The sequence below is a fragment of the Rhincodon typus genome, chromosome 12 (genome assembly GCF_021869965.1).
Source record: "Rhincodon typus isolate 14 chromosome 12, sRhiTyp1.1, whole genome shotgun sequence".
In the NCBI taxonomy this organism is placed as follows: Eukaryota; Metazoa; Chordata; class Chondrichthyes; order Orectolobiformes; family Rhincodontidae; genus Rhincodon; species Rhincodon typus.
The window spans coordinates 18,869,830-18,890,268 of NC_063343.1; the positions used below are offsets into that span (position 1 = coordinate 18,869,830).

At 40.6% G+C, this 20,439-nt stretch overlaps 1 long non-coding RNA gene across 2 annotated transcripts in view; it reads left to right on the forward strand.

Moving 5' to 3' along the window:
- The first annotated feature begins 1,198 nt into the window (after positions 1-1,198).
- The window catches only part of LOC125484585, a 65,936-nt gene continuing 46,695 nt past the window's right edge, over positions 1,199-20,439 (forward strand). For both annotated transcript variants that reach the window (XR_007263413.1, XR_007263414.1), the window contains exons 1-2: positions 1,199-1,307; positions 17,479-17,565. This is a non-coding gene — a long non-coding RNA (uncharacterized LOC125484585). The remainder of the gene's footprint in view (positions 1,308-17,478; positions 17,566-20,439) is intronic.

A 20,439-nucleotide genomic window follows, 5' to 3' on the forward strand; every position in this document is an offset into this window, starting at 1 on the left:
CGTCCTCCCTGGACTGACCTATCTCCTCCCTACCTCCCCACCTACACTCACCTTTACTGGCTCCATCCCCGCCTCTTTGACCTGTCTGTTTCCTCTCCACCTATCTTCTCCTCTATCCATCTTCTATCCGCCTCCCCCGCTCTCCCTATTTATTTCAGAACCCCCTTCCCCTCCCCCTTTTCTGATGAAGGGTCCAGGCCCGAAACGTCAGCCTTCCTGCTCCTATGATGCTGCTTGGCCTGCTGTGTTCAACCAGCTCTACACCTTGTTATCTCAGATTTTCCAGCATCTGCAGTTCCTACTATCTCTTTTACTAAATGCTGTCTGCTTTAAATCTAAGATCAATCCATTCTAAAGCATTTTAAACATTCTGAAAAATCCAGAACTTAAGGAAGAAAGGAGGAAAAGTTCAGTTTGTGCAAGTTTCTGCAGCAGACAATGGGTGCCGAGATCTGAATGTGCACTAGAACACATAAGTGAGAAGAATGCAAATCATTAGTGTTTATGGCCTCATTAAGATTGCTTGAGCTGCCATCGGTATTTGCATTGTTTAGTGACACCTCGCAAACTGGGGTTAGAGGCAGGGATGGAGAGAGACATTTGGTGTTGGTGAAGCCATTTAAACACAGCCTGGACTAGTTAAAAGGGAAGTGCACTTCGGCTGCTGTCAACCCAATAAAAGTTATATGGGAAAAATAGTATTTAGAGGTGTAAAATCAAGTCTTCCATGCTGTTCTGGTGCTGTTTTAGTGATGCTGTTGACAGAATGATCATGTGGTCATCTCTTGAGAGGGCTAGAAGATGCCAAGTCATGTTGTCTGGCAACCCATAAACACACACACATTCACCTTCTTTAAATCGAATGTTGTGAAATTAAAAAATGGTACAGGCCATTCCAATATAAAAGCACACATTATTATGGGATAGAAACATCACTTAAGCATGTTTACTTGTTCCAGTAAATGAGTAATATATACACTCCATATCCATGTACTGAATTAAATTTCAACTAACTTAATATGTGCTCTTACTGTGTTCCAAGGAATGTACGAGTTATTAACTGCTAAATGTAATTTCTTAGAATATTGAGTGTTATTAAGAAACAGACAGCATAAAACTTACCAAAATAGACTAGATCCCTTCTTAGAGATAGCAAGAAGTGCAGATGCTGGAGTCAGAGATAACACATTATGGAGCTAGCGAAGTACAGCAGGCCAGGCAGATCAGAGGAGCAGGAAAGTTAACATTTCAGTCGGGATCCTTTGTCAGAAATGACTGATCTGTGGTCTAACTCCATGAGGTGAACGGTGAGTCTCCCCATTGCAATTATAGACTGATAATACAATTGACTGGCAAATGTGTAGTAGCACTAGAAACAAGTTGTGGCCATTGCTGGGTCGACAAGGGAATTGTTGAAAAAGGCTGTCTGAATTCTGGAATAAGGTAAGCCCGGGTCTTTGTTGGGGTCTCTAGGGAGAGTGGATAAGGGCAGTGAGAAGTCAGGTTCTGGACACCTCGAGGCAGCAAGTGCAGATACCACTTCAGAAGTGATGGTGGAGGGAAGGAGTCAGTGACAGGGTTGTCCCCATTGGGCATGGAGTTTTCCCCAGGAAAGAGGTTTGCACAAATTTTTGAAAGAATAGGCTGGACTTCTTAGTTTTACTGGTCCCACCCTCTGTCCTGTGGTTACAGGCACAAAATTAGGCCCTTGGATAACAGTTAAGAGCTTCAATGGGCCTAAGGGTGGATGGGCTGACTGACTCATTAAAGGACAAGAGCTCAAAGGAGGGTGAGAAAGCTGAGAGCTCGTCATTCTTTCTGTGTGCTACCCTATCTAAAAATGCATTAGTGGGAGCTGTTGAACTCACTACAAGATACCCACATTCACCCATATCCTTCATAACTTTGCTTAAATCTTTCAATTTCAGATTTAAAGTTAACAGTTGATATAGGATCAAGTTGCCACTTGCAAAAGGAAATTCCAACCTTCTATCCCATGTATTTCCAAAAATGCTTTTACAGTAGAAGACACTAATAGCATTCCTGCATTGCTCAATAATCAAGAGGCAAAAGGAGGAATGGAAATAAGTACAATAACTACCATTAGAAAAAAAGTGTTAGGGAAATTAATGGGGTTAGAGACTGATAATTCCCCTGGTCCTGATAGGATGAATCCTAGGATGTCGAAGGATGTAGTAACAGAGTTAATGACTGCACTGGTGGTAATCTTCCAAGAATTATTAGATTCTGGAAAAATTCCAGAGGATTTGAATTGAATACTTTGATGCATTTTGGTCTTCACCAAGTGATAATGCCAAGGGATCTGATCAATGTGGGCTATGGAAAAAGGTGTGGCAAAATCGGGAGACAGGTGCAGAGAGGCCCAACTTGACAGCATGTTCATCTTGCTCTATCTTTTATGCTTTTAACAAGCGGCATGGCGAGATTCTTACTATCCATCTACGAGATGCCAATTGACAATCATTATTGATTGTTAAATACAGGATCTGATAAGTTGCATTTTAGGATATTAAAGGAAGTAGCTACATAGATAGTAAATGCACTGGTTATAATCTTCCAAGAATGCTTAGATTCTGGAAAAGTCCCAGAGGATTAGTAAAATGTCAATATGCATCCTTATTCAAAAAAGGAGGAACAAAAAACAGGTAACTATCACCCACTTAGCTTAATATCTGTCATGGAGAAAATGTTAGGATCAATTATAAAGAATGTACTAGTAGAACATTTAGAAATACTTAATATAATTAGACAGTCAGCATGGCTTCATGAAGAGGAGATCATGCCTAATAAATTTATTAAAATTATTTGAGGAGGTAAGAAGCAGGATAGATAAAAGGGAACTAGAAGATAGAATATAATACATAAGCCTACTTAATGAGATAAGAACCCACAATGTCGAAGATAATGTATTAGCATGAATATAGTCAAAAATCACACAACGCCAGGTTATAGTCCAACAGATTTATTTGAACACACAAGCTTTTGGAGCATTGCCCGTTCCTCCACAGCATGAATACAGGATAGATTAATTAATAGGAAAGGGAGATTGGAATAAGGGGACATTTTCAGGACGACATCCGGTAAATAGTTGAGTGCTGCAGGGATTAGTAATAAGGCCACAATTGTTTAGAATATGTATTGATGATTTAGATGAGGAAACTGAATGTACTATTGCCAAGTTTTTGGATGACACAAAAATAGGTGGGAACGATGAAGGTAGGCAAGTGGTGAAGATGACACAGGAGTCTACATAGGGTATAGACAGGTTAAGTGAGGCAGAATCCTGACAGAATATAATGTGGGAAAATGTAAAGTTAAGTATTAGTAGAGGAGCTGAAAATTATTTATATGGAGCAAAACTGCAGAAAACTACAGCACAGAGGGATTTTGGAGTCCTCATGCGTGAATGAAAAAAACTAACATCCAAATCCAGCGAGTAAGAGGGAGGGCAAAGGGAATGTTGGTTTCTATTTCAAAAGGAGCGGAGCAAAAAAATAAGGAGGTCTTGCTAAAACTATATAAGGCAATTGACAAACACAACTGGAAAACTGTAGACAGTTTTTACCCCCTATCTAAAGAAACATATATTGGCATTTGTGACAGACCAGAGAAGGTTCATCAGCTTGATCCCAGACTTATGAAGATTATTTTATGATGAGAGGTTGAGTAAGTTGAGGTTGTAATCTTTGGAATTTAGAAGACTGGGAGGCGACATTATTGAAAAATGCAAGATTCTTAGTTGTTTGCAAGGTGGATGTGGAGAGATTGTTCACCTTGTGGGAACGTCTAGCAGCAGAGGATATAAACTGTCATCTTTTAAAGCCGAGATGATGAAGAGTTTATTTTCTGAGGGTTGTGAATATATGAAATTCTTAACACAGATAGCTGTGAATATTGGGTTGTTAAGTTAGTCAAGGATGAGATTTTTAATTGCTAAAGGAAACAAGGGTAATGGGAAAAGGCAGGAAAGTGGAGTTGAGCATTATCATGACTTAACACTTGTGGCGCAGTGAGTCATAGGAACAAAGGAATCAGCCCTTCAAACCTACTTTGCCATTTAATATGGTCATGGCTAATCTTATCCTGATCTCAACTCCACTATTCTGCCTGCTCCCCATAGCCCCAATTAGAAATGACTTTCTGCTTTCATCAGAAGCATATCTATATTGTTCTTGAATCTGTTGATTGGTTCTGCCTCCACTGCACTCTGGGGCAGTGAGTTCCACAGATTCACAACTCAGTTTTGAACTTACCTCCTCTCACTCTATATCTATGACCTCTTGTTTGAGATTGTCCCACAAGGCGGAACAAGTGTTCAACATCCACCTTACCAATCCCCTTTAGCATTTTATATACCTTAACCAGATCCTCCCTCATTCTTCTGAACTCCAACAAGTACAAGCCCATGTGATGCAACTGCTCCTTATACAACAACCCTTTCATCTATGGAATCAATCTGGTGAGCCTCATCTGAACTGCCTCAAGTGCCACTACATCCTTCTTCAAGTAAGGAGACCAAACTGGACACAGTACTGCAGGTGTAGTCTCACCAACGCCTTATATAATTGTAATAACATTACTTCTATAACCCAGTCCTTTTGCAATAAATGCCAGGATTCCATTTGCCTTTCTTATTGTATGCTGTACTTACATTCCCATTTTATGAGATTCATGCACAAAGGTCCCTCCCAGATCCCTCTACACTAATGCACTTTGAATCTGCTAGTGTCCCTATCTCTGGACTGGGAGGCTTGGGTTCAGGTCCCACTTGCTTCAGAGGTGTATAATAACATCTCTGAACAGGTTGATTAGAAAATAGGTTGAACTGCGAAGCTGACTTCATGGACCAAATAGCCTGCTTTTGCTCCTATGTCTTATTGTCTTGAAGATATTTATAGACTGAACATCCATTGCTCTATAGATCAGAGAATTCCAAAGATTCCCAACCCTTCGAGTGAAGAAACTTCCTCTCACCTCAATTCTAAGTGGCCAACCTTTTATTCTGAGATTATGGCCCTGTGTTTTTGACCCACCAACCAGGGGAAATATTTTCACAAAATTTGCATTGTCATCTCTGATTCTTCTAACCTTGAAGGAATATAAGCCTACTACACTGTACCCCCTCATCCCAGGAAAGATTCTGGTGAATATGCATTGCATTCCCTCAAGCATAAGCATATCTTTCCCTATGTAAGGAGACAAAACAACTGCACACATTACTCAATGTGTGTACTGACAAATGCCTGATATAATTGCAGGGAGACTTTTTAACTCCTATAAATATCCTTTTTCTCATTACGTGATGGAAACGAGGAGGTATGTTAGTTTTGATAAAAACATGACAGGTTCAAATGAAGTAAATAAAGAGAAGCTATTTTTATGTAGTGAAGAGTTGATAACCACAGGACACAGAATAAATATGATTGACAAAAGAACCAGAGACAACATGATGAAAAACATTTTAATACAGATTGGGAATGTAGCTGCAGATATCATGATGGATGCTGATTCAATAGTAACATTCCACAGGAAATTACCTAAATACTCAAAGGAATTTCGGGAAAGAATGGGACTGGATTTCTGTCTGAAAAACCCAACAGAAACTCACCTTCTGTGCTCTAATGTTCTATGATAATTTAAAACATACAGCTAGTTCTGCTCTCATAATTACAGATTACGGATTTATTCCCTTCTCTCTACTTGTCTTCCTCTCTGCAATTATGTATTAATTATTCTTTTCCCCTGAGCAGAAACTTGAATGTTTCTTTCTCTGAAATAGAACTCAAGCAGGTGCTGGTTTATCCATTCATGGATGAAAGTCTGTGATCCCTACCAATCCACCCCAATTAGATTAGTTACATACCTGTTTATGATAGTAAGCTATTCACTTATGGTATTTGGCAGTTCATTGAATTGAATTAGAAATAAATGAACAATAGTGAAACTTTAATGACAATTATTGTATTGGAGTAGTTGGCAGAAGCAAAATAAAAATACATTGAGGTAGATTTGGATAGTCATGAATGGGACCACAATGAATAAGTTACAGATAGCTGGATAACTGAGAAGAAACACTGAAGAATGCTGAACAAGATGAAAAACCAAATTCTGTTGAAGTGGTTGATGATGATAATTGATTTTTATTGATTATTGTCCTGTGGTTACAGTCATGTAGCAATTGTTCATGAATTTGGCTGTGGAAGAGATGGACACAGATCTGGGAGGTGACTGACCATATAAAACATTTAACATTGTTAGAGGAGAAATGCAAGTTGAAGACAGGGCAACAGTTGACAAGTGTAGATGGGTCAGAGACTTTTTTGGGGGTGATGTAATTGTTTTGAAGGATGTAGAATGATTGTAGACAGGAAACATTCACAATACTAACTGTTGCAAGGTTACAGAAAGGGCAAGTTAAATGGGAAGGGAACTGAAGGAACAAGTAATGATTTTCAGGGAAAATGCACTTAGGAAAATTTGTGAAGGGGTGGGAGACATTTGAGTTAGACCATTTGCTCCAATGAAGGTGAGCACACAATGAGGGTTTCTGCAGGTATAAACCTGAAAATATGACTGTGTCAAGAGATCTGGATTAAAGGCAGAAAGGTAATCTGCTGATTAATAATGGTCTATTTAGATGGCCACATAGACTTCAAGATTATAAGGCCTGCTTATCTTCCTATGAAGCAATTTACGAGCTAATCAAATTTAGTATTTAAGGTGCTTTCAGGAGTAGATAAAGAGACACATATAAGGAACTGGCTAACTTCTTGCAAAAGTGAGCCTGGGCTATTCTTGCCATTATGGAATTGATTATTGGCAGCTCTTTGCTCTTTGCATTGAACACTGTGCATCTTTCAACTTCGAGGACATCGCATTTCAAACAATGCTGTCTTTGTCTAAAGTCTGTACAAGGACACATAAAAAGAGAGGGAGGGTTATATAACAATTAGAAGTGATTTTATTCCTCCTGAGCCTGGGAACAGAAGTTGATTGTAGCATTCCAATTGTCCCCCAGCTAACAGCGCAAAGCACAGCTTGAATTTTGGCCTCTTCTGGTCTGCATTATTGAGTGCTACTACATAGAGGTAATTGAGGTTTAAAAAAGAGTGCTCACTCTCAGTAGGAATTGAGTACTTAGTAAGAGTGAAATTATAATCATATTTGACTACCAAGGGTATTTTTATCAACACCCTGTGAATTTATTTCTCATGGAGCTGGCTGTATATAAGCATATCTCACTTATGCATTTTGGATTCTGCATGCCATTTCATATTCTTACTTTATCCGTGATCACTTCAATGTTAATCAACATCTACAAATATGAAAAACAGAAAGTAATCTATTTCTGAGCTTTGTTGAGAGTTCAGCATTGTGCAACAAATGACATGTTTAGTCTTGATTGTTCAAGTCTTGGAAGCATGTATGACTTCTTAGCAATGCTATTTCCACAGGGGCTCCTCTGCCTATCAGTTTGTTAGTGTTTTTGCAGGAATAATTGAGTCATATTGATATCATGTTCATACAGGTACATCAGGAGATTATAACAGTTGCAGATAAAAATTCAGTAGCTCTGGGAACACTATACTGCCTGCTAATGATAGAGTGCAACGCAGTGCTGAATGTCCTGTTGAGTGGCTGCAGGAGGGTGAAGTTGTATGAGTCTATTACTTCTTAAAGCTAGCCTATACTAGTTAAAGACAACCTGCACTGTGGCTGCAGCAAGCTCTGGAAATCAGTGGGAAAGATTGTTTGTCCTACAGGATGAATTTAAAATGGCATAACATGGCAGAAGATGGATTCCTGGATTTTCTGATGCAGTATTGAAAGCCCTGGTACAGGAGAAGAGCTAGAGGAGAGGTGCCCTTTATACACAAGGAGTACAGGAGGCCCTCCAGAACAGGAAGTGGGAGCAGATAGAGGATGAGGTTAACATATGAATATACAAACTTATGATCAAGGAACAGAGTAGGCTACTCAACCCTTCAAGCCTGCTGTGCCTCTCAATTAAATCATAGCTGATGTGATTTTATCCTCAACTCTACACACCTGCATATCCCCGATAATCCTTCATTCTCTTGGTGTGTATGAATCTATCTACCTCTGTCTTAAAATTATTTGAAGTTTCCAAATCCACTGCCTTTTGAGGAAGGGAATTCCAAAGATGCAACCCTCGGAGAGAAAAAAATCATTTCCTCATCTCTGTATTAAATGCATGTCTCCCTACTTTTAAACTTTGACCCCTAGTTCTGGATCCAGATTAAGTCAAAGGGTGTGGCCCTAAGAATCTGGATACAACGCTGCAAAAAGTTTATTGATCTCACTCAAGTGGCCAAGATCAGTCATTTCTTATTCTCTGCCACATCCTATCAAGTGTACTGGCAAACCCTCTCACTGTACAATCCACCAGACATTCACCAACCAACTCAAACTCCCCTTCCTAGCTTCACCTCACCTATCTACACTTACCTCTCCTTCAAACCTCACACTCACATTTCACAGCCTGCACATACTGTCAACCACAGCAGACACATAAACTTAGCTCTTTGCATCATGTTCATAGACACACTTCTCTGTTGCAGGACAAGGTAATACACAACCTAAGGTATCCAGATAATATGCTCACCTCTGTGGTGAAGGCAGTGATGACTATAGTTGAACCAGATTTTCCTTAGGTTATGGCTAGCTGTGAAGCTAAGACATTAGCAGAGGGTGATCATGTTCCAATCTAATCCACCTTCTCACATTGCACTGCCCTCTTACGTTGCAATTTCTCCCAATATACTGAGTGTCAGCATGCACCACATACTTGCCGCAATAACCCTCCCACTCATCACAACTCTACACTTGCAAGTTTCCTCATTTGGATACCAAGTACTATCATCATTGAATGTTTACAGAACAGAAGAAGGCTATTTACTGGCTACCTATCCCATCAGGCATGCTGCGGGAAAGTGAAGATCAAGAGGATTTGCGGGTAGATAGGATAGTGAAGATGGCATTTGGTATGCTTGCCTTTATTGGTCAATACATTGAGTGTAGGCGTTGGGAGGTTATGTTGCGGCTGTACAGGACATTGGTTTGGCCACTCTTGGCGTATTGTGTGCAATTCTGGTCACCCTGCTCTAGGAAGAATGTTGTGAAATTGGAAAGGGTTCCGAAAAGATTTGCGAGGATGTTGCCAGAGTTGGAGGATTTGAACTATACAGAGAGGCTGAATGGGCTGGGGCTATTTTCCCTGGTGTGTTGTCACTGAGGGGTGACCTTACAGAGGCTTATAAAATTATGAGGGGTATGGATAAGGTAAATAGCCAAGGTGTTTTCCCCCAAGGTGGGGGAATCCAAAACTAGAGGACATAGGTTTAAGGTAAGAGGGGAAATATTTAAAAGGGAGCTAAGGAGCAACTTTTTCACACAGAGGGTGTTGCATATGTGGAATGAGCTGCCAGAGGAAGTGGTGGAAGCTGGTACAATTACAACATTTAAAAGGCATCTGGATGGGTATGAATAGGAAGGGTTTAGAGGGATATGGGGCAAATGCTGGCAAATAGGACTAAATTTATATAGGATATCTGGTCGGCATGGATGAGCTAGACCGAAGGGTCTTTCCATGCTGTATATCTCTATGACACTAAGAATAGGATACCGTTGACAATGAAATACTGCAAGTAGATCTTGTATTAACAATTACTTGCTCAGATACTGGCACCATACATAATTTAAAGGGTAGCTTAGAGGCAGGTGGTGAGTCAATCAGGCATCTGAGTAGGGGAATTGAGTGTTCAGGTACCAGCTTGCCAGATTCCAAGACTATCTAACATTCTGCTATAAAGTTGAATACTTTCAGGAGCACGTGTACGATGAAATGCTTAGTGTATTGGCTGACCTTCCAGAAATCTGTCACTATCAAGGAGCTTGAAGGGTTCTGATTCCAACTTGGTGGAGGGCTTTGTGAAGACCTTGGACCTTGGACTTATTCTATCCAACATTGAAGTGATGCCAACATCAGAAGTTGACCTAACTAATGACCTAATGACCTAATGATCAATACCCCAGCTTCCATTGCAACACAAATAGAAGCTAGGTAATGTCTAATTGTTGCAAGGGAAGCCTAAACTGATGAGATAAAATTCCACACCTGAAGTCATCCCATGGAGTAACATTGGGACCATTGTTACAATTTCAGTAGTCACCAAGAACTGTTTTGCTTTAAAGTAGAAAAATTCCAAAATTCCAGATTTTTAAAATTAAAGATGTGATGCCATAATATTCCCTGGGTTGAAAAGGAATTTTTGCAATACAATAATCAAACAAAACTAAGCACTCATACTCTTCAAGCTCACAATTAACATATGTTAAATATGAATAAGCAAGCAAATTGTAGTCAATTATAAACAACAAATTACACATTTAATGGCTGATACAATTAAGACAGACTTTAGAAATTGGTTCAGAAATTTACAATATAGGCCAAGTCATATATCAAAGTATATCACAGACCATTGTGAAAAGGGACATACATTACAGTAAGTATGGGAAAGTTCTTCCAGAGTGGTCAAGGTACTAGAACATGATGGTCATAGTATAGTGGAAATGTTACTGGCCCTTTAATCCAGAATCCCAGACTAGTCCTTTAGAGTTGAGAGTTCAAATCCCACCCTGGCATCTGAGAGCTAATTAAATTCAATCAATCAACAAATTTGGAATAAAAAGCTAGCCTCAGTAATGATGATCATGAAACTATCAGGAGGGAAATCTGGCATCCTTACCTAGTTTGGCTTATATGTGACTCTAGACTCTTGGCAACATGGTGAATATTACCTGCTCTCTGAAATAGCTAAAAAAAAAGCCACTTTCTTGGATCAAACCCCTATAGAAATGTTGAGTATGAGCCATGATCTAATTGAATAGTGGAGCAGTCTTGGGATGGAGGGGGCTAAATGGCATAGTTCTGCTCCTATATCTTATGGTCTTATGTAGAAGCCCATAACTTCAGTGAAAGGGACAGGCTAAAAAATTTTCAAAATTCTTCATGTGGAAGTGCAGACTGGATGATTCATTTCACCTCCCCACTAAGGTCTCCATCCTCATAGATGCCAATCTTCAATCAATTCAATTCACTGCTCATGATGTCAGGAAATAGGTGAATGTATTGAATATTGAAAGATTATGGCACCTGAAAACATCTCAATGGTAGTACAGGGAACCTGTGTTCCAGAACAACCTATACACTTAGTCGAGTTATTCTAATGCAGCTCCAAAAATAGCATCTATCCAAAAATGTGGAAAATTACCCAGCTTTGCCTTGTCCACAAAAAAAAGACAAATTTAATCTGGCTAATTACTGTTCCTTCCGTGAACTCTCAAACATCAGCAAACCGATGGATTCTATCATCAACAATGCAATCAACTGGTGCTGATTCAGCAACAATTTTCTCACCAATGGTTTGTTTGGGTTCCACTGGACTCAAGACCTCATTGCTGCCTGGATTCAAATAAGGGCTAAAGACATGAATAAGGTGAGAGCGACTGCCCTTAATATGAAAGCAGCATTTGACTACGTTTGGCATCAAGGAGCCCTAGTGAAATTGAAGTCAATAGGGATTGACCAAAAAAAAACCCACTGGCTGGAGTCGTGCTGAGCAGCGAGGAAGATTACTAAGGTGTTTGAGATCAATGATCTCAGTCTTAAGATAGTGTTGCAGGAACTCCTGAGGCTAGTTTTCTAAGTCCAACCATCTTCAGTTATTTCTTCAATAGTCTTCCCTTCTGTTTAAGTTCAGAAGTGGACTGTTTGCTGATAATTGCAGTATTTTGTTCCATTCACAAACCCTCAGAAAGTGAAGCAGTCTGTATTTGCATGGAGCATGACCTGGACAACATTCAGGCTTGGGTTAACAAGTTGCAAGTAACCTCAAGTATCAATGACCATCTCCACAAAATCTAAACATCTCCACTTCAAACCTGCAAGCCACAAACCAGGAGTTAAATGGAATAACAAACTCCTTTTATCTGGATGAGTGCTGTTGTATAAGGTAATGGATCTAAAAAAGTTACTTTAAAGTTGCATTAGTTCCATCACAATATTTGAGTGATTAGGCTTACTCAGTGTTTTATCCTCTACCACTGATAATCAGACAGGTACCAACCACAGTAAAGACAGAGGAGGAGAATTGGTGACAGTGAAAGACCGCAGCTACACCTAACCCAGTACCACTTACTGGGAATGCTGTCAAATTCCATGAGGCAGTTCCAACAACACTTAAAAATCTTAACACTATCCAAGATAAAACAGCTGTCTGGCACTTGATTCACCACCTAAACATTTACTCCCCTCTCCACTGGCACACACTGGCAGCAGTGTGTACCATCTGCAAGAATCAGCAAAGCATCTTGTCAAGGCTTCTTCAACAGCACTTTCAAAACTAATGACTTCCACTACTTAAAATAGCTAGGGAATACATAGGTACACCTTGAACTTCCAAGTTATGCACAATGCTGACTTAGCACTATTTTGTCAAATTTTCACTGTAATTGGGTCAACGACCTGGAACTGCCTGCCTGAGATAATCTAACCACTGCCCTTTGGCATTCAACAGTGTTACCATCACTGAATCCCACACTATCAACATCCTGTGTTTATCATTGACCAGAAACTCAACTGGACTCACCACATAAACACTGGCTACAAGAGCAGGTCAGAAGCTAGGAATACTGCGGCGAGTAACCCACATCCTGACTCCTCAAAGTCTGTCCACCATCAACAAGGCACTAGTGAAGAGTGTGATGGAATACTCCCTACTTGCCTGGATGAGTATAGCCCCAATAACACTCAAAAAGCTTGACACCATCCAGGACAATGCAGCCCGCTTGATTGGCATTACATCTACAAGCGTCCATTCCCTCCACCACCGATGCTTAGTAGCAGCAGTGTGTACAATCTATAAGATGCACTGCAGAAATTTATGAAATAACCTCAGATAGCACCTTCTAAACCCAAAAGGTCAGACAGCATCCAAGGAGCAGGAAAGTCAACATTTTGGGCTGAAACCCTTTGTCAGGACTGGGGAGGGGAAGGAGAGCACAAAAGTAAATATGGGGTGGGGGGTAGGATTAAGGGAAGGGTAGGTGGGATAGTGGTAGGTGGATACAGGTACAATATTATTATGATTAGTCAGTGGGAAGGGTGGAGCGGATACATCAGGTCAGGGAGGTGAGGAGGAGAGAGAGGGCTGGACGCAGGATAAGGCAGGGGGTGGCAGGATTTTGATGCTGGTGAAGTCAATATTGAGGCCATTGGGCTGTAAGCTCCCAAGGCGAAATATCAGGTGTTGCTCCTCCAGTTTATGTTTGGACTCATTCTGACAAAGATGGACATGTCGCCAGGGGAGTGGGAGGGGGAATTAAAATGGGTGGCAATGGAAGGTCAGGTTGGTTGGTGCATGCAGAGTGCAGATATGCTGTGAACCAGTCCCAGAGTCTGCGTTTGGTCTCCCTGATATAGAAGAGACAACATCGGGAGCAATGGATACAATAGATCACTTCATCCAAAAGTGCAGATGAATCTCTGCTAGATCTGGAAGGATTGTTTAGGGCCTTGGACGGCGGTGAGAAGGGAGGTGTAGGGGCAGGTGTTGCATCTCTTGGGGTTGCAGGGAAAGGTACCAGGTGCAGTGGAGAAGTTGGTGGGGTGTGTAGAGCTGACGAGGGAGTCACAGAATGAACGGTCCCTGCGGAAAGCGGACAGTGTAGGGAGGAAATATCTTTTTGGTGGTGGTGTCTGATTGTAGGTGGTAGAAATGTCAGAGGATGATGCATTGGACTGAGATGTTGGTGGGGTGGTATGTGAGGACTAAGGGGACTCCATCCTTATTGTTGTTAGAGGGAGGGGGTTTGAGGGCAGAAGTGTGGGAATGGAGGAGATATGGTTGAGGGCATCCTTAATTACAGAGGAGGGGAAATTCTGGTCCTCAAAGTCGGAGGATATCTGGGATGTCTTGGAGCAAAACACCTCATCCTGGGAACAAATGCAGTGGAGGCAGAGGAATTGAGAATATGGGATTGCGTTTTTATAGGAGGGTGGATGAGAGGAGGTTTAGTCGAGTTAGTTGTGGGAGTCATTTGGTTTGAAATGGATGTCAGTGGTAAGTTGGTTTCCGGTGATGGAGGCGGAGAGGTCCAGGAAGGGGAGGGAGGTGTCAGAAATGGTCAGGTGAATTTGAGGGCGAGATGGAAGGTATTGGCAAAATTGATGAACTGCTCAAGATCCTCGCGGGAGCATGAGGCAGCACCAATGCAGTCATCAGTATAGCAGAGAAAGAGGTGAGGGATGGTACTGGTGTAACCAGCCCCCCTCCATGACAATCTCATTCACTTGGCAGAACTGGTCCTCACCCTCAACAGTTTTTCCTTTGATTCCTCCCATTACCTACGAAACAAAGGGGTGGCTGTGGGCACCTATGTGGGCCCGAGCTATACCCTTCTCTTTGTAGGATTCATGGAATAGTCCCTCTTCCACAACTACACCTGCACCATTTTTGTTTTTCCAGCTTCACATCTATTGACTGTGGCTTCCAGCATCTGCAATCCTTACTGTCTCCACCTTCCAAACACACAACGACTTCCATCTAGAAGGATAAGGGCAGCAGATATATGGGAACACCACCATCTTCACGATCCCCTCCAAGCCATTCACCATCTCTCATTGGAAATATATCACCCTTCCTTCACTGTCACTGGGTCAAAATCCTGGGATTCTCTCCCTAATGTCATTGTGGTCAACTCATAGCAGGTGAACTGCAGTGGTTCAAGAACATAGCTCACCACCACTTTCTCAAGGTCAACTAGGGATAGTCAATAAATGCTGGCCAGCCAGTGATGCCCACACCCTACAAATGAATAAAAAATGGACAATGAATGTATCCATGTCACATGGACTGCAGCGGTTCAAAAAAGTGGTACTTTACCACTTTCTTGCAATTTTTGCTGGGCAATATGTGGTGACCTAGCCAGTGATGTTCATATCCCATGCTTGAATTTTAAAATCTACTGCTTCAATGCAACAATTGTCTGCTATGTGATGTCTCTCAAGCCAGCTTGACTGTCATTGGTAACATACAACCGAATTGCAGAGTGGTGTCATGAATCAGTAAAGTGAATGGCTTTTGTTATCTATAGTTATGTGAGAGCTACATTCTGGTGAGTGAAAGTTGACAGGCTTCATTGAACATAACTATATTCAGATGATGATAATAGAGAACATTTCCTGGAAGCCCAACCAACTCAAATTCCAGTTCCATGTGACCTAACTACAGCATGATGCAGCAGCTTTTACACATGCCTAAAAGCTATACTTAGAGTAAAGAGATAAATTAATTACAAAAAAGATATAATAACATCATCTGCACTTCCAGTCACTAATGTTTTAAGAGCACATTTTACATTCCTACTAGATAAAGTCTTGAGTCGGAATGTTGTAAGGGTCTGAGCAAAACAGGGTATGGCAGTAGAATCAGACAAGAATTCCCATGATGCTTATATCATGGTCAGGAACATCTCATTCCATTATTTACACCATTAATGATTGGGGAGGCAAGTTTCTCGCTGGGCGAGATGCTGATGAAGGAGAATTATTGCTGTTAAACGTCTTGTTGACAGCACAATTCACCTCATTATTGTTCAGCTTTCTACCTTACCAAACTTACCAAACAAGCTAGATATGAGGAAAACTCAGGGATATTTGGTGACTTTAGCTCACCACCTGCTCCAAAGGATCGCTATGATGAGCACTGGGTCCCAGCATCTTAGTGTATGCTCCACAGACACTGGCCACACACATGCCATGTTCATGGACATCAGCATCCCATGTGCCAGCCTCTAAAAACCCTCGTAGCACATCTCTTATCGTCCTACAGGGTGCTTCTGCACTTCGATGCTGCACTGACAACTATCATTGTAATACTTTTGCATCACTGCCCTGAGACTTTGAGACATGGCTGCTTGCTTGCTGCACATACTGTGTGTTTGCTGTATATGACACAACACACTTCCATAAAGGAAGTTGTACACTCCCTTGACTGAGGACTGCCAACCAGAAAGGCAGGCTATCTGGTTGTGTGACTGCACTAATTGGCTTGCCATGGCATGGCAAGACAAGACAAGGATGTGGTGAGCATGCAGGTAAGTACTAGATGATTGGGCACTAAGAAAGCAAGCAAATTTGGCCTGGCCATCTGTAAATAGTGGTTTTGCTGCAGGTTTTCAGTGCTTGTTGCTGGTGTGGTCTGTGCTTCCATAGCACCCGGCCAGAATATCTGACAAAAGCCATGATGGTCATGAAAGGTTGTCAAATGCCAAACCAATGTCTGTGAATGAGGGAAATGTATGGCTGGTGCCTGCAGAATGTGTCCCAAGATGCAGTTTGATTGTATTCAGCATGCAGTTCCTTCAGGGCAAGTGGTGAGCTGAAGTTACCAGGTACTGGCTCTGATTTTCATGTCGAGTTTTCTCAGTGGCTAGCTTGATTGGCACTTTTGACAAGATAGAAAGTTGAATATTAATGAAGTGAACTATGCAATCAACAAGATATTTAAGAACCAATAACCCTTTTAATTGGCAACTCACTGCTGCCTAGTGAGAACCTCCTCATGTTGCTTGCCAAAAGCATAAGAGATGGTATAAGATGCTTCCAATATTAACATAGGCTTCAGCAGACTTCTCATCTGATCCTGCCACAAATCTCACCATAGCCCAGGTTGCTCAGAACCCTATAAAATTCTGCCCAGTTTCTTTGCCAATATGTCACTTAAGAAAGTTGCACCTCTTCCTGTATACCAGCTAATAGTTGTTAAGGATGGAAAAAGTGCAAAAGAAATTATTCAGTAGAGAAATACGTGTTACACAAAATCTTTTTTAGGTTTGATATTTCTTCAATGTTGAAAGCTGAATTATCTGATAAATAAGTGCTGAAAAAGCACTCAAGATTTTTACTGAATTATTAATTTTAGTCATGAATATGTCTAATGGGGCAAAATGTAAGATAAAAGATTCATTTCAAATATTTCTCAAAGGATGAGTGGAAGTCGGCAATGATTCAGTAACATAGGCCTTTTTATAGACGTGAAATTTCAGTCTGATAATATAAATATTTAATTTTAAAAGGATTTCAATTGTGTAATAATTTTCTAGACATTCAAATATAATGTATTTTCAAAATCTTCATGAGAAAAGAAATTACATTTTTAATGTGCTATCTTATTACTATCATTTCTCATATCGATGAAATTAGATGCTGTTTCAAACCTACATCTATTTTAACCCTCTGAACAATGAAATATTATGTAATATACAATATTGTCTAACTAGTAACTTTTGGGTAGTTGTAGTTCATATTTTTAATGTCTTTTTTATGTGTTTATTTCTTCCTGTCTACAAAAAGATGTTAATTTATTCTTATAGATGGCTGGTAGATATCATAAAAGATGAAGTCGCCATCGTCCCAGAGGACCGTAGGGCTACTCTGTCATTGGAGACAGACAACTGGTGGTAAGATTAACCGAAGGATCACCATACCTCAGTTGAGGGACAAGGTTGAGATGGCGGAACCTTCATAGTAACTTCAGCCAATATGATTCAGTTGATATGATAAATGTCAATTATTCAGTTAGGAGTCCAAACAGTGAGACTCAGCTTTGCCATTTATGTGCAGTTTTCATTTGAAGCACATTGGGGCAGACCTTGTGCTTGACCTGAATATTTTGCACGATCAGGCTATTTATATAATTCAGGATGGGCTCCAAGGACTATTTACATGATCTATTAAGGGTGTTTGCCTCTGGAATAGTATAGAATCTAATGCAGTTGTGTTAAAATCTCGGAGCAATAACTTGAAGACCAAACGAACCATGTCAGAAAGTTTAGTGCCTGCAAGATTTCAGATTCACATTGCTCCCAAATTTGGAGTTTAATTGGGGTACATGGGGCGATGAAAGGGGGTTTACAAAAGAAATGATACAAACAGAGCAGGAAGCATTGTAGTGCAATGGTAGTATCCCTACCTTTGTTCCAGAAAATCTTGTTTCAAGTCCCACCTGCTTTGAAGGTTTATCCTAACACATCCAACCAGGTTTATAGCAAAGATGCACAAACACAATGTATGTGAGCTGATATTGTAAACAATATTGGAAGCATTCAAACAAAACCCTTTATGGGTGTGGCTAGGAGCTATATTTTACAATAATACTCCATTTTCTGACTTGTCTAACCGAATGTTGAGCAATAAAGTAAGAAGATAAGGCTCCCGCTAATGTTATATAAAGTGATCATCAGCTACTTGCACATTTCTTGCTGGATTGTTTCTTCTGGCTACTGGTGCAATAAATTATGTGTTCGTTGGAACTTTGTTATACTTGGCGAAAGTTTGAATATTCTACAGGGAATGGTTATATTGTTTTGGAATTTATTTTTTATTTAAAACCTTGTGTTTGTAGCCATGGGTGGCCTAGTCAGGCTGGGAATTGAGGTTGGCTTGAAGAATGAAGAGAATCTACACAGGGCAAGACAAACTGCTCCAATAACTGAATCAAGGAATGAATGGCTGTCTGCAGGAGACTTTAGGGAGGAATTCTCTTACCTCAGATTCAGTAAGGACTAATGCATGAGCCAACTTTGCTTTGAAAGAGATTCAAGCTAAAATCTGTCAATTGCTCCAATTACAACTGCAACCTTTGAGGAGGCATGACTGCATGAAAGTACCTGTGGCACTTATCTCTTATGCATTTGACTATTTCTAGGTGACTGCTGCTAAAATAGGCAACATTTTACGGTTTTCAGAGCATCTTTTACTGTGGAGGGATGTCATGTGGATTCCCCATATAAACAGTTTAATCTTAATTCATACCATCAAAGACAAGCAGACAAAGCAAACAAGGATTTTACAAGGATTCTAAACACTCCCATGGCCATCATATTATTGATGAGATGCACATTCCCTTGTCTGTATCTCATGTAAACTTGGCCTACATTCTAATGCGAACAGGAAACACATCATGTAGGTAGATACCTGTTATCTTGGCAGCAGTCAAAATTTGGTTCGCCTGTAGTGCTCTTCTGTGTCAACTATATTTGACCTGCCTCAGAAATTTCAAAGTCGTCTGCTAGGTGTTAAAGGCTCTTTTCTGAGGGCTCATGACTCCAGTCTGGAACCTGTGTACATGGCCAATGCATGCCTCCAATAAAAGTTGCAGAACACAAAATTAGTGTCCCAAAGCAATGTTTTCACTGCCCAGATAATACTGCAGAGCACTGTGGTACTCTGCTGAGTGGGTATCAAGATTTGTGGCAGCATGCTGTATAACACCACCATTTTGAGGGATCAGCCATTACCTCCACCTATCAGGCAAGAAAGTGAAGACTAAGATCATAAAGAAGAGGGGGAGAAGGAGGAGAAAACACAATTAGAGGAAAAGGGAGGCTCCAATTTATACAGGCCCTTTTTGTCTGGGCACTCAGTGATGAAATAATTCATCATTGATATAAATAACCTCAGTCACTCAACAACAGTATTTCTTCTGTCACTAACCACCATCACATTGCCCTCTTTTAGGCAACACAAACCTACCAGAAAATGCATATTCTAAACTGATTTAATAAATTTAATTACACAATGCGTTTAACTAATCACTTGTTCTCATGCAGTTCCATGCTTTGGTGGCATGGGTTCTGAAGACTGGAATGCAGCAATCTATACTGGCTAACTGATGGGCAACAGCAAGGGCAATAGTGAGCTGAGGAGTTGGTAACAGAAATGCTTTCATCATGAAAGCAAATAGCAGTTCCATGTTATAAATGACCATTCCTGATTCACTGCTTTGAGGTCCTACTGCTCTGATGGAAGCCAGACTGATAGAATGTTATGACATCCAGGAAGTCCTTTGCGTCGTGGTATCCAGAATAGATGGAAGTTGTTTGAATGTGCAAAGTAGCAGTTTGTGATACCTGTGCAACAGTCATACCTTTGGGTTTGTTTGCGATGAAGGTGTTTAAGATCTAACGTTAACTGTGAAATCAGCCAAAAGATGCTGCTTGGTAGATTCAACCGGTATGTTGATAGAATGGTTGTGTTTGTGTGGTCTCCTACAAGTTCATTGTAGCATAACATTGATGAGAAAGGCCACTTTTCTGGTCTAACTAGAAGAATCCTGTTGAATTTACAATATGAAATTTATTGCGTTATTGCAATTATTTAGACATTATATGAAGATGATCTATATTGCTATAAAAGACTATTAGTAACACACTAGCCTCTTGTGACATGCCTGTCTGTTAGAAGCTCCCTTACTCAGGCCAAGTGGATATCAGTGGATCACACAATCACAGTGGATGGTGCTTACTCAGAGCATCGAGAAGTTTCATTGTTTT